The 14,461-nt window shown below is 34.0% G+C and overlaps 1 protein-coding gene across 4 annotated transcripts in view; it reads right to left on the bottom strand.

Annotated features, from left to right (window-relative positions):
* The window catches only part of LOC123876796, a 354,107-nt gene that overhangs the window by 84,218 nt on the left and 255,428 nt on the right, over positions 1–14,461 (bottom strand). The gene's annotated exons all lie outside the window — the stretch shown is intronic.

Consider the following 14,461-nt stretch of genomic DNA (forward strand, 5'->3'; position numbering starts at 1 on the left):
ACGGTATATTAAGTGTTGTTATAAGTACGATTCGCAAATAATTTCTACGAATTGCAGTGCTTGAGTAACGAAAATACGACAACTTTCTATGAGTCTCGTTATCGTGTTTTAGGAACATATAATTTGGTTACATACCATTACTTTTCGTGAATAAGCATTAACTCGTACTTACATCTTCATGCATTAATATCAACTGTCTACGATTTTTAATTAGATTACTCGCTCCATCTTCACACGGGCGCCGGCTTTAAATATAATTATGTATCTACTCGTAGAAAACATAGTTCGGAAAACCGATAGACCTTGAGGTCCCAAGATGCTAGAATGGCGGAAAACGCAGCGTTGTAAGACTCCTAACAGATGGGCGGACGACATCAAACGAGTCACAGGAAGTAGCTGAATTCAGGCAGCGTAAAATGGCGGCGTGTGGAAGTCCCTACAAAAGACCTAAGGGCCTGCGCAGATGAGGGGCATATCATTGTTTTGTCAAAGGGATACGTCGTTTTATCCATACCAACATTATATATGCGAAAGTGTGTCTGTCTGTTTGTCTGCTACTTTTTCACGGCCCAACAGTTTAACCGATCCTGACGAAATTTGGTACAGGGTCACCTTATATCCCGGAGACGGACATAGGCTATTTATTTAGACTTTTTATCCCGGAAAATAAAAGAGTTCCCACGGGATTCCTAAAGACCCATTCACTTGACCGATTTGTATGTTTGGTTCCGAGGTAGCTTGCGTCCCTGTGATTGATATAGGTAACTTTTTACCCCGGAAAATCAAAGAGTTCCCACGGGATCCTTGTTAACCTAATCCTCGGGGACAAAGTCGCGGGCATCCTCTAGTTCTATACATTAAATGGACCATAAGTATTAAGTGTGCACTTATTTTCTTTTCCACTTCCCTACAAATTACATGTAAGTAACTTAAATGGGACTACCGGATAATTAGAGAGCCTATATTGCCCGCTATGCAAACATCACTGGGTACTGGGCATGTACTGGGTAGTGACATCTGTCGAACATTATGCTAAAGGAATAAACACATCAAGTTCGAACAGATGGACCGAGTACAATGAAATCGAACCATGTGGGGAACGGAACCAATAATAATTTATTTAGTACAAAGTTAAAGCGGGCGAAGTATGTACTTTATTTAATAGCAATTTGGAAGAACTTTCGAACATCACTAAGCTGATTTTGTACAAGTGTAAATTAAAAATTTTCAACACCCCCGACAAATCATTTTCAAATAAATAATTATGTATATCTAGGCAACGTCCATCTTGACAGCTTGAAATTTGTCAATTGACACTTGAATATTATGAACCTAAGGGTTATCTAACCTTCTTTTCTACAAGAAAACTAGAAAATAGCTGATAACTTTTAAACGGCTGAACCGATTTTCTTGGTTTATAGCTAAGAACACTCTCGATCAGGCCACCTTTCAAACAAAAGAACTAAATTAAAATCGGTTCATTAGTTTAGGAGCTACGATGTCACAAACAGATACACAGATACACACGTCAAACTTATAATACCCCTCTTTTTGAGTCGGAGGTTAAAAACGAATTTTGTCTCGAAATTTTAACCTCTAATTGTGTGTCAATGACATTATCTAATTCTATAATATACTCTAAATTCTATATATTATACTTAAATATGTAAAATTTGTAAGTTTGTATGTACTGAATTGTTTGTATGTGAAAATTCTACTGAGCAGACCAGGCTAGACATTTAGCATTTACTCTTTTTTTCAAAATGTATTATACATAATAATATATCTATTGTTAGTAATAAGTAATCAATATTTTTAATAGCCGCACAATTACTAATAGGGGAGAAAATACATCAATCATTTTGTATTCATTTTGTACCCTAAAAATTTCATTATTCACTAATGATTCGTAACCTCTCTAGAATTGGTCACGTCATTTAGAATTACACGTAAGTTTCGACATTCAATTGTTCACACACTTTGGATTAAATTAATGAAAAATGTATGATTGATTCATTAATCATTAATAAATCAAGGGACTATTTGATTTATATTCCATTTCCGGTTGTTATGTTGGGAAAACTTATGTCGTGACTTGGACTGCAAAAGTGGCTATATGAAAAGTTGAAACTAACTGCACAACAAAGTTTTTCAACAGTGTGGGTGCTAAAGTAGTAATTCTATTTACCAATATACAATCAATAATATACCTACTCTATGACTTATCTACTGTTAGATTAAGTATGTGGTTCTATTATATTATTAAAAAAATCCGATCACTAAGCGACTTACTCTTACTACGTAGGGTACGTGAATTATCCAGTCCATGTCTTACCTGTAACAAAAAAAATAAATTAACTATAGGTACGTTGTTTGCGAAATAGCCTAACATACTGTGATTACTGTCATATGTTACTACGGTCCGTCCCGGTTTCGCACGGGTAGCATATTGCGATTCTCAGGGATGTCTCATTAAAATATATATATATATATATATATAGCCTATGTCACTAAGGAATAATGCAGCTTTCTATTGGTGAAAGAATTTTCAAAATCGGTTCAGTAATTCCAGAGATTACCCCCCTACATACGAACTTACAAAAAGCTCTTTATAATATAAGTATACTAGAACTAGTATCATTGAGCGAAGAAAGCCTAGGGGGATAAGACTTCGGCCTTCCATTCGGGAGATCCGGGATTGAATCCCGGGCACGCATCTCTAACTTTTCAGAAGTTATGTGCGTATCAAGCAATCTGGCTGGCTTTAACGGCGAAGGAAAACATCGTGAGGAACCTGCGTCCCTGAAAGTTCTCCATAATGAAAGGTGTGAAGTTTGCCAATCCACGCTGGGCCAGAATGGCAGACTATGGCCTAACTAACCCCATCTCATTCTGAAAGAAGACCCGTGCTTAATAGTGCACCGGCAATGGGTTGATCACGATGATGATCATGACATAATAATTCTATGGTTTTGAACAACTCTTTGCAGCTATTATTTCTAACATAAAAAACCTGTACCAGGCCAATGTTAATGTATAGAGCCAGACAGTCTTTCAAGACCATGCCTTCTAATAATAGCAGATCTCGTCATAGACTAAATATTCACGCACAAAAAAAGAAGCGTAGGTACCTATATTATTTATTTAATGTTTACAAGCAAAGATTTATGACTGGCCGTAGGCATATAAAAAACTGCACACCTGTGCCAAATGTACTTATATGTTCATAAAAAAAAACTTGATTGCAGACCAGAAACAAATGAAATTGCCAGCTAGGTACTTACATAAATATTTATCTCTCATCATAAATTATAACGTGGCTAATACCGTAACAAGAACTCTTTCTAAATTGATTGCAGCCTGAGTCTGTCCATTACCACTAGATTTAGAAAAATAGCCTGCAATGCCTGCATAAAGTTGATTTCAAACTACGGAAATGTCTGTACGGCTTTGTCTTAGTGGTATCTAGCCATGGCTCATACCAGCCTAATCCAATTCCCAAACTATAAATACCCAAATTGACTCAGCTGGAGTCGACCCGGGACCTCCAACAAATAAGAACACAGTACTCAACACTGTGCCAGTGTGGCTGTCCAAATTTTTTTTCGCAATTGATATAACCACAAAAACCTGGTTAGTCATTTATTTCCACAGTTACAAGGTAAACTCGTAATATCATTCACATTGATTATGTAAATTCAAGCTATGCATATTTGCTTTTCTTTTCAAGTGGCTTTCTCACGCTGTCTATAGTCTATACCTACTTGCATTTCACAATGACCAAAAGAGACAGTTCCTACGCATAAAGAATAATTTTTGTACGAAAGTTACAAATAATTGTAGAAATTGGTTGTTGGTTTCAATTTTAAACGCATTTGGCAATGACTTTTTCTAAGTTGCAGCTCCGCTTTAGTAGTATCACCACAGAAGTTAAAATAGAAATGGTATCTGCAGTTATTTAATGTTTAAACCAAAACAAATGCACGTCGCACCGATATATATATTTGAAAAGGATCATAAGCACAAAACAGAGTTCGAAACACTGACTGTTTTTTGATCTTTGTTGTAACAGCAAAATACCTCTTAACACAAATATATATACATATATAAAAATGGTTTATTTTCAATCATCTTGTTATATACATACATAGGTAGTATTTGATCTCGAACAATATTTGCTTGCTTATTGGCGTAATACAATACGTAAGTCTTAATACAAATGAGGTTCTTAAGCACTAACCGGAACGCTACTGTAATAAACTATGATGAACAGGATATCAGGCATTTTCAGCTGCTATCGCGAACCGATCCTGACCGGCAGCCGTAGTTTGCTGACCCCCTACCTTAGCGTAAAATATTTTTATTCACTCGCGATAAAAAAATTAAATCATTTATACACACGCACCATCCAATTGGTTTTATGTTACCAAGTTTAAAGGATATTATTTAACGTAGGTAATTAATCATTTAACCAAATGAGAATAATATTATTAAGCTACAATATAAATTTGATACTCTGTGGTTTATAGAAAAAAAAGAAACTTAACAAGAATTCTCAGGTGACAATTTATTAATATCAACGACACTAAAAAGCATCGGCTTTTTAAATCTTTGAGCAGACTACGTTTTTAACCGAGTTTTTTATTCAACCGAACGCGTTTTGTCGTATAAATCAAGGAACTAGTCTAGGAGTGGACATAGCGAGACCACGTTAAAGCCAATTTAGAAATTACAAAATTTTAAACTATCGGGAATCGAGCCCAAAACCACGCGCTTATAAGAACTAAAGCTCATCAGTGCCAGGACGGTCGTCCCAAAAAATTCGCATTTCACGTGGAGTGAAATGACCATTCAATGCATATTCTGACAAATACATGTAATCCATCGCTAAAAATAACGAAGACAAAATGGTTCAACACCAACAATTCGCAATAAGTTGATTGGAAGTCTTAATAACTCCTGTTTTTTTGCAGAAATATAAAATATGTGTATATATTTCAGGTAGGCCAACTTAATGGCACTAATAACAGGTTACAAGACTGAACCCTCGAAGCGGAACCCTTAGCGGAAAGAACCGCGAAGAAAGCAGTTAAGGGGCGAATTGGAAAAACTTAAAGGTTGGAAAAAAGGATCAAATGGCACTCAAATCCAATGGACTCTTATTGTGTTTTGTTAGAGCACGAGTACGTTTAATTATAAGACCAGGGGGATTTGTGTCTTGTTCAACACATTTATCTTTTTAATTTTTTGATCACTTGGTCATGTGCCTTGGCAAAAGCGATAACTCTTCTTTCTCGAAGGGAAGGGTCGCGTAGTTTTTTGGTCGTATTTAGTTACACAGAACTAAAAGAGCCATATAAAGTTACAACTTACAAGAAGCAAAAAGTCAATATTTCGCACGGTAAAAACCGGTATGCGTTTATACTTTCACGGACGATATTGAAATCATGGAATGGATTGGCATAAAAGTTTATTAATCAACATGGCGTCATTTAGTCAATTTAGATTTATTACCTTCAAGGCTGATCATCAATTTTCTTAATGGCTTTTTCATTCTAAATTATTATTTACAAATTGAAATTGATTAATAACTATGTTTTAACATTTAAGTATAAAAATTGTCTTCAAAAATCACAAAAAGAAGTTCTTAGGTGTAACGTAAAAGCGGAACGATCTAGAAGCCCACTTCATCTTCTGGTTAACAATGAGACATAGACATCTTTATTTCGCTAGCCTGTGTTGCAGTTTAATTTTTGTAAACGGACTTACTTCACTAGCTACAGTGCTATATTAATTGATGATTAATTTGCAATAATTTTAATAGGAATAAAATTAATTTTTGCTTACAACATAATGTCACACAAATTTTAACAGCTTCATATAACATGTTTTTTTTTTTGATAATAAAACATAGAGTAAAAAATAAAACTTTGTTCCGTGCAATTACAATGTACATACATAGCAAAGAAACGGAAATTAGACAAAGGCCTCCTTGCTACTAGCACGTGAGTTCTTAGGTACAGGCAGCCTTTTTACTACGTCCAAGTCTAAAACATCACAGGCACAGATATAAGTTTCTAGAATATGTCTGCAAAATTTAATGGACTTTGGTTGCTTAATATTCAAATGAAAAGGGAACAACGATTGTATGGAGTAAGTTACGGAGAGAGCCCTGTTAACGAAATTATTAGAAACATTGAATTTGATTTAGAAAAATAACAAAGACTCTAACAAAAGACAACAAGTTCATCGCAATATCTACCTTCTGCATCAAGAACTATCATAAGTATTAAAATAATTTATAAATCAAATTAGGCAGTCAAGCTAATGTATTGATTCGCCTCAATAGATTTGCCTGATTCTTAATATTTATCTCCCATCTGAACATTCATTTAAGTTGACAGTTGGTTAAACAACGCTTAATTACGACCAAGTATTAGGTAACCATCGATTTGACAATGTTGTAAGTTAAGCGGTCGTAACGAATTGTTTATAAATTTTTATGCCATATTTTCGATGCTATTGTATTTTGTAGCTCGGGTTAGAATTACACGGTCATTCTTTTTGAGATTAAGTTATGTTTTACATGTAATTATTCATTATTTGTTTTATTATTCTTGAAAATATGTTATTAAGTAAATGTATAGTGGTGCATATTTTACTCGCAACATCTGAACAAGTCCAGACTTTGATACGGGTTTTATTCATTAACATTATTCAATAACCCTCGAAATCGACGTTCATAAAACTGATATTATAAATCGAAATTTAATATTTTAATTATATTTTATTTGTCTAACCAACAACATTTATACATACAAATATTTACATTAAAAATGAAAAGATAGAAATGATTATATTCCTTAACATAAACCATGATAATTCCCGTATCCGTTAGCCGGTGGGTCTATTAGCACATGTATGTTTATGGGTAATAATGTTCCCTCATAGCTACAACATTTCATGCGCATATAAGGCGGGGCGCAAAAACTCGCGCTCTCGGGTATAAGAGACGATACCGAACTCTCGAACAAGACTAGATGACGCCCGTGACTTTCTCTGAGCGCATTTCCAACACATTGGAAAATAGTTGAGAAACAGATTGAAAAAAGCAGTTTACCTATCTAACGACTGATGCAAAAGGCATTGCAAGGCCATTTTGAATGTGATACCAATGTATACAAATATGTTACATGTAATAAAAGTCAGTCCTATAACACTGTACAATTTGCTATTTTCATTTGATAAGATTATTTTTTCTTCACAGCAATTTTCACAGGAGATTTTTTACGCAAAGTGTTTTAAATTTTTCCACTCGCATTTGTTTGCTACATTAATTTCATTAGAAATTATGATCAAGATCAATAGCGCTGACATTTTTTTACAGTATTTTTCACGAAAAATTTTTTAGTCCTCAGCGCTATGCGAGCTGAATTGCAGTTCATTGCGTTGTAACAAGAATCGCTAATCGCTATTTATCTAAACGTCTTTGCCGATTGAGTCTTCTGTATCTGAAATGAAAGGTACCTACTATTTTCTGTGATAAAACTTAATCCTATCAAATAATGGACGTTTCTAAAAAAACAATTTTATTACGTAACCTAGAAAAAAGTTAGCTACTTACGAAGTTCGAAGGCTATCATTAAATTATTTTCAATTTCAATGCTGACTCGTAACCCGCGGTTCACGCCCGCAAATTACATATTGTGCAAGAAAAATAGCGACTAACGCTTCCAACTAGCACTTCAATTCAAAACTAATGTGAAAAATATTACGTGATGCTTGGCTTTCGAGATTTCGTGCGCGCGAATAATTTATTATAATGGTTGATTATGTTCATATTAATTTGTACGGATCATTAAAGGTCCAAGTAGGCTAATTATATTAAATTTAAATTTGTAAAGCCTACTTACGTAATTTTTAACCCTCGACCCAAAAAGAGAGGTGTTATAAGTTTGACGTGTGTATCGGTGTATCTGTGTATCTGTCTGTGGCCTCGTAGCTGCTAAACTAATGAACCAATTTTTATAATCTATAATCCAATCTACTATATACAATAATAGCTATAATCCAAAAAATCTGTTCAGCCGTTTGAAAGTTATCAATCAGCTCTTCAAAATCAAAAAATCAAAATCAAAACATTTTATTTGCTTAAATGCGGGTTAAATAGTAATTACAATTTTATATTAGTATCACCACATTTGCCATGGAAATGGCGTGCAAATTACGTACATACATGAATCATTACATCTTTTCTAGTTACTGTAACCTTCACTTGTCGGGGGTGTTAAAATTTTTTAAGTTACACTTGTAATGATAGGAATTAGGATTAAGAAGAAAGAAAGAAAGAATTACGTCCTATTTTCTAAAAATATCGTCCAAATTGGCCTGAACAACATGTATTGTGTAGTAAGTAAAATATTTACTCAGAAGATTAAGTAAACAACATCATCATCATCAAGCCTTGGCAGTTTGCCGGGTCACTACTAAGCACGAGTCTCTAATTGCTTAAATTAAAACGCACATAACTCTGAAACGTAATAGAGGAATCGAGTCCCCGAGCGACCCGAAAAGGACGTCTAACCGCTAGGGCATAGACCTAGGCTATCAGCTGTTGTAGATTAATTGTAATAGACCTCGTTTCTATTACAAAAACATTAAATCTAAAATTACAAATTTATTTAACTGGGCTCTCTCCGTCACTTACTCCATACAATCGTAGCCCCAATTTCATTTGAATATTATTAAGCAACCAAAGTCCATGAACTTTTGCAGACATATTCTAGAAACTAATATCAGTGGTTTTTTAGATTTTGCTAAAAATATGTAGTTTTAAAATTACAGGGCTCAAAGATTTGTATGTGAATTTTCAGGACCGCGTAACTTTGAAACCGAATATTTTAACGGAAATCTGGAAAACCACAGGCATAGATATTAGTTCCCGGAACGTTTCTACAAAATTCCATTGAGTATGATTGGTTAGTATTCCAATGAAAGACGAACTACGTTTGTATGGAACGAGTGACGGAGAGACCCCTCTTAATACTAAATTGGATAAAAGTAGGTTGGCTAAACGTCTTGTAACAAACACAATGTAACTCTTCTAAATTATAGTTCTATACAAATAGAAAGACAAAACTCATTCCATTAGATATCAAATAGACATAAAAACAATGAGTGGTCGTAATCATAACAATATAAATTCTTAGAAATTACCAAGTCACGTGCTAGTTAGCTCAAATCACCGCGATAGGATCTGGTTACAATTCGTGCATACTCGTACATTCATTAGGATTAGTACAAGTTTGAACATTTCTACAAGAGTGATAGATTTCGAGAATCGAAACGTGATAGCGTCAAACTAAAATAAACCACAACCAACCTTTTATGTTGTACTACGAACGAGACGGGTCATTCTGAACAAAAAGTTTGCAGGGTGCAGCCTGCAACTCATTTTTGCTTGCAACTTGATGTCGTGTCATACTGATTTGATTTTTCGTGATATTCCTCAAACTTGGTAAAAACCAAAAGTTATTTTGGTTTTTACCAAGATAATTGCCTTATCTTCTATGTGTCTATACCCAGCGCCCAAAGCACTAAATAAAACTCGGCGGTACTGAATGAAACTACTTTAAAACAACGATTTTAGGTAATTTTACTATAACGTTACCATGTACCTATAAATATTCTGAGTTTCGATGCTCGAAAACTTTTAACGTTTTCGAGACATACACAGTTGTATCACAGCTCGTACTAAGAGTACGTTTACATCTATTATGCATCTCACTCGTTATAGATGCATATTTTATGAGATAATTTGCTTTAAATTGGCTCTACCTGACTTTTATACGAATTGAACGTTTGTAGTAAGAGTAAAGTAGATTTATGATGATAGATGAACGTTTTTTTATTTATTAAAGTAGGTATACTTAATTTATTGTGGTGTTTGGAGAGTTAAAGAGTAATATCAGAGAAAAAATTTACATATACCAAAATTTTGTCTCCATAAGTGAAGCAAAGCTTAGTTGGAGGGGAAAGGGGAATGTTAGTCATGATTAAAATGACTAATATTCTTTTTTTTTTTTAAAAAGCGGCGCTGGGAACCCACAATGCAGTGCAGTGTAGGGCAGTGTGTATTAGAAACGAGGAGAGAATCACTTCGTACGAGACCATCTAACATGGTATTTGTCTATGGCAAAAATAAATTATAGTTCAGTTATTAAATAGAGGGTCTTCCGAAATATGTAAAATCCACGTTCTTTGTTAGTTTTGAGTAAACAAAAAAAGCACGTCAAATCATTGTGACGTCACATACCAGTATTTCATAGAAGCTCGCATACTAAGCGCGGGTTTTGACGTTTGATAAAAGATACTGATTTGACTAATTGTCAAACCTCGGATTTTGACTATGTAGGGGAGCAGACCTGGCAATGATACTTTTTAGTCGTTTTGTCCAAAGTTACAACATTGCCTTCACACATAACGCTGTATAATGTAACACATTATCACATACGCTTCACTTTCACGTTACCCGTATATCCGCAAGTCACGATTGAGGCATTATTCCTTCCTCGAAGTTATAATATGCGGGAGTTCTCGCTTGACGGAACCGAATTATCCCATTCTTCGTGTCTGTTCATTACTTCTTATTATCTGCATACGTAATGAGAGATTGTATGGTACGAATAATACTACTAATACCTATGTTTCATATATCTTTCGCTTTCTGTTCGAAATATTAGTATGCGCGAGATCGTTTTCCTATCTTCTAAAGAGAAAATGAGTCGTGAACTCGAAACTCACCAAAAATATGTACTAATTATCCTAATACCATGATTGCGAATGATTCTTATTACATTAGTTGTAGGTAAGTAGGTAGTAGTATAATGGAAATCACTCAAGATAGTTTAAAAGCTAAAAGTAGGTACTTAATTAATATTAAAAGCATTTATTATTAATTTAAGTAACAATGAATAAAGAAATTGACAAAACATTGCAAGTTCCGTTTACATCGCCTGATCTAAAAACGCTGAAATTACGAAAACCAGAAAAACCAAATCGTGACTTTAAAATAATTATAATAAACACCTACAAAAAGGCTTTTGAAAAAGGAAAAAAGTATGTAAAAAAAACTCGTCAAACTGCGTGGAGACAGTCTAAAATAAATCTTATTTTGTGTGAAATGAGGTGCAAAATGTAGAGAACTGATTGGTAAGTCAAAGCATATGCATCCGCTTTCGCAGGTGCCACGGCACACCTTGGCAAGTCAGGAAAAAATCCTTCCCGCGCAGCTGTTCAATTTCAAAATATCCTGTAAAATTACCATTTCTTTTAACGACCTTGGTATAGTTAAGAGAGTGCCTGCAGCGCGATTCAAATACAATGTACCTAGTACCTGTTCTATTTTTGATTCACAATTTTTTTTAATTAAAGTGTTATATTATGTAATCGATGAGTACTGTTATAATATTTATTAATAAAGTACTAATACTCGTAAGTAAAGTACAAATGATACATTAAATCAGGAGTTTTTCGCCGGAACTTTTGCGTGAAATAGCAATTATGCAAGTAATGTCTAATCGGACATGAGAGAAAGCACTAGATTTTGCTTACCTAAGTGTGTAGACCATATTTGGGGAGAAAATTGTATTAACCTTTACTTTATTCTTTATATTAGGGATTTGTATAGAGTATGATATCTAAATTATCATGAACTAAGAATTATTTTCGGTTGTAATACAGTAAAAGATTCCGTTCGACAATAACTTTTGTTGAATAAATTACAGAGCACGAATTAATAACCTGTATCCAAATTATTATAATTAAGTTAAAAAAACAAGACAAAAGACCGTAGCATTTTTTTGCAACGGCCTCTAGCGGTAACACAAAGAGATCTTTATACTTTGATCAATGATCACGCGAACTGTAGAAGACTTAATAAATATTTAAGCCTTTGTTCCCAGGTGAATAAGACTTAAATAAAAATAAAAAAACTTTTATAGAGCATTGCTGATTTTACGAAGGTCCTAAGTTTTGGCTGCGTGAAACAATGCTTTGAATGCCTTGAACAGTTATGAATAAGACTTGAATTAAATATTTGTTATCTTTGGTCGGATCTCGTTGAAATTTGTCGTAACAAAAAACTGGAGGTTATTCGTACTCCTTGAAAGGTTCTTTTAGCAATCACAGGATATCTGATTTGATTTTATCTAGTCGCTCCTAGTTGTTTACGTCACTGCTGTTAAGATGTTCAATACTGTGGAGCTTTTATTAGCATTTACCAATTTAGACACGCAATTTTTTTTTACGTCAGTTTTGTGTTAGGTCAAGATTTCATTTTTCAAAAAAACTTGAACAACGAAAAGGTATTCCGTTTTTTGAGGCTATCTTAATTACATGGAAAAACTCGTGAAGTGAATATACTATTGGTTTGGAAAGTTCTGAGACCCAACAAGATAAATAATGGGTCAATAACTAATTGATACTCGGGTCAGTACATAACCTAATGCTCAAACTATTATACGTCTTAACAGGGCTCTCTCCGTCACTCGTTTCCACTCGTTTCATACAACCGTAGTTCCAATTTCATTTGAATATTAAGCAACCAAAGTCCATGAAATTTTGCAGACATATTCTAGAAACTAATATCTGTGTCTGTGGTGTTTTAGATTTTTCTAAAAATATGTAGTTTTAAAATTACAGGGGCTCAAAGATTTGTATGTAAATTTTAAAGACCGCGTAACTTTGAAACCGAATATTTTAACAGAAATCTGGAAAACCACAGACATAGATATTAGTTTCTAGAATATGTCTGCAAAATTTTATGGACTTTGGTTGCTTAATATTCAAATGAAATTGGAACTACGATTGTATGAAACGAGTGACGGAGAGAGCCCTCTTAAATATGAAGCAGATTCACTGAATAACGGAAAAATGTTCTCTGAATAATTCTCTGATGTGTTGGGCTGGCTTTTATACCGTTAGAGTAAAACAAAAATAAAATAATACGGTAAGATAGAAATATATTATAAAAAGCTCACCCATCAATTTACCAAGAAGATTTCCGTCCAACAAAACGAGATCTTAAGTACACAGAACATTGTAATTCCACAAAGGATTTCTCTGAAACTTTCACAGTGACATCGCCAATTCCGTATCTAACATCGAATCCCACGCTTCGAATGATGCTTCACGTTGTTTTGGTTTAACTGATGAAATGTTATCTTTGTATTTATTGTTTGTAAGTACTTTAATGTAAGATGTACGCTAGTTAACGATTCTCCCAGTTGTTCACACTTTACAGGTTCTATGGGAACGATAAGAAATGTGTAATTAATGCAAAACAATAGCAGTCAATTTTTAATAACATATTATTACAAAAGTTGGTAATGGTCTTTATACTTGTGAAAATTTTGAGTTATGCTGGTAATATAATTAATGAAACTTCTTACAAAATTCTTCTTGTAAGGCTTCTGTAGCATGTGAGTAGATTGTGTTTATTTTTGGCGCAACATAAAAATTTATACCAGATGAAGAAGAATCTAAATAATATTCACATTATCCTCCAGCAAAAATTAAAAATCTTGAAGCTATTTTATTTACCTTTGACAACTTTACTGTTTTTTAAGAAGTAATTCTATTCTTGATAAATTGCCTACAAAGCTTGATAAGAAAAGCAGAGACATTAAGGAAGGGCCAAATTGTGGGCGTCAGCAGCCTAATTTTATGGTGTGTGACACATGAGTCGATTAAAAATGTAAAAGCCGTTCCAATTATTCAATTTCGTAAGCACCCAATACTTTCTCGCAGTAAATCCTTGCTGGTATTATTCTCGCCTGTCAGGGACAAGGCTGTAAACTTGTAATGTAAATTCAGCATAATAAACCACGATCTGAATACCATAGTACGACATAGTTTATTACCAGATAGCCCAAGCGAAAGTTTAATAAAGTTCAATTTACGTAAACGATACATTTTAGCGAATTCATTGGAACATAGGACACAGGAATGAGGATGCTGTGTCCTAGCCTAGTGGCGAAAGCGATTGCTGTAACGTAAAACGTTGAACCAAGTCATGTAGCTTCACCGTAGTTTTTTTTTTATAGTAAATTGTTGTTCAATTTATACCCTCATCAGAGGAAAAGATTGTAGATCAATACAGCATGGTAAGTCGTAGATTTTTTTTAAAGAAAAGATTTGAAAACCTTTTCATATAGAGGGTCAAAGTTTTAGAGCCTAATATTATGCAAATTATATTAAACTTCTAGGCCGAGCTGCAGTTCAAGCTGTACGTAACTAATAAAAAATGTGACTGAACTAAAACTCTGGACACTTTTCGGTAAACAAAATATTAAGCATTTCCTGGTCATATGCTAGGATAAATTGAATATTTCAGAATACAGAGGAAGCATAATTCATAAAATCCACGAGATACAAGCAATAAACGTAATAAGAACAAGTG

Source organism: Maniola jurtina, chromosome 22, assembly GCF_905333055.1.
Source record: "Maniola jurtina chromosome 22, ilManJurt1.1, whole genome shotgun sequence".
NCBI lineage: Eukaryota > Metazoa > Arthropoda > Insecta > Lepidoptera > Nymphalidae > Maniola > Maniola jurtina.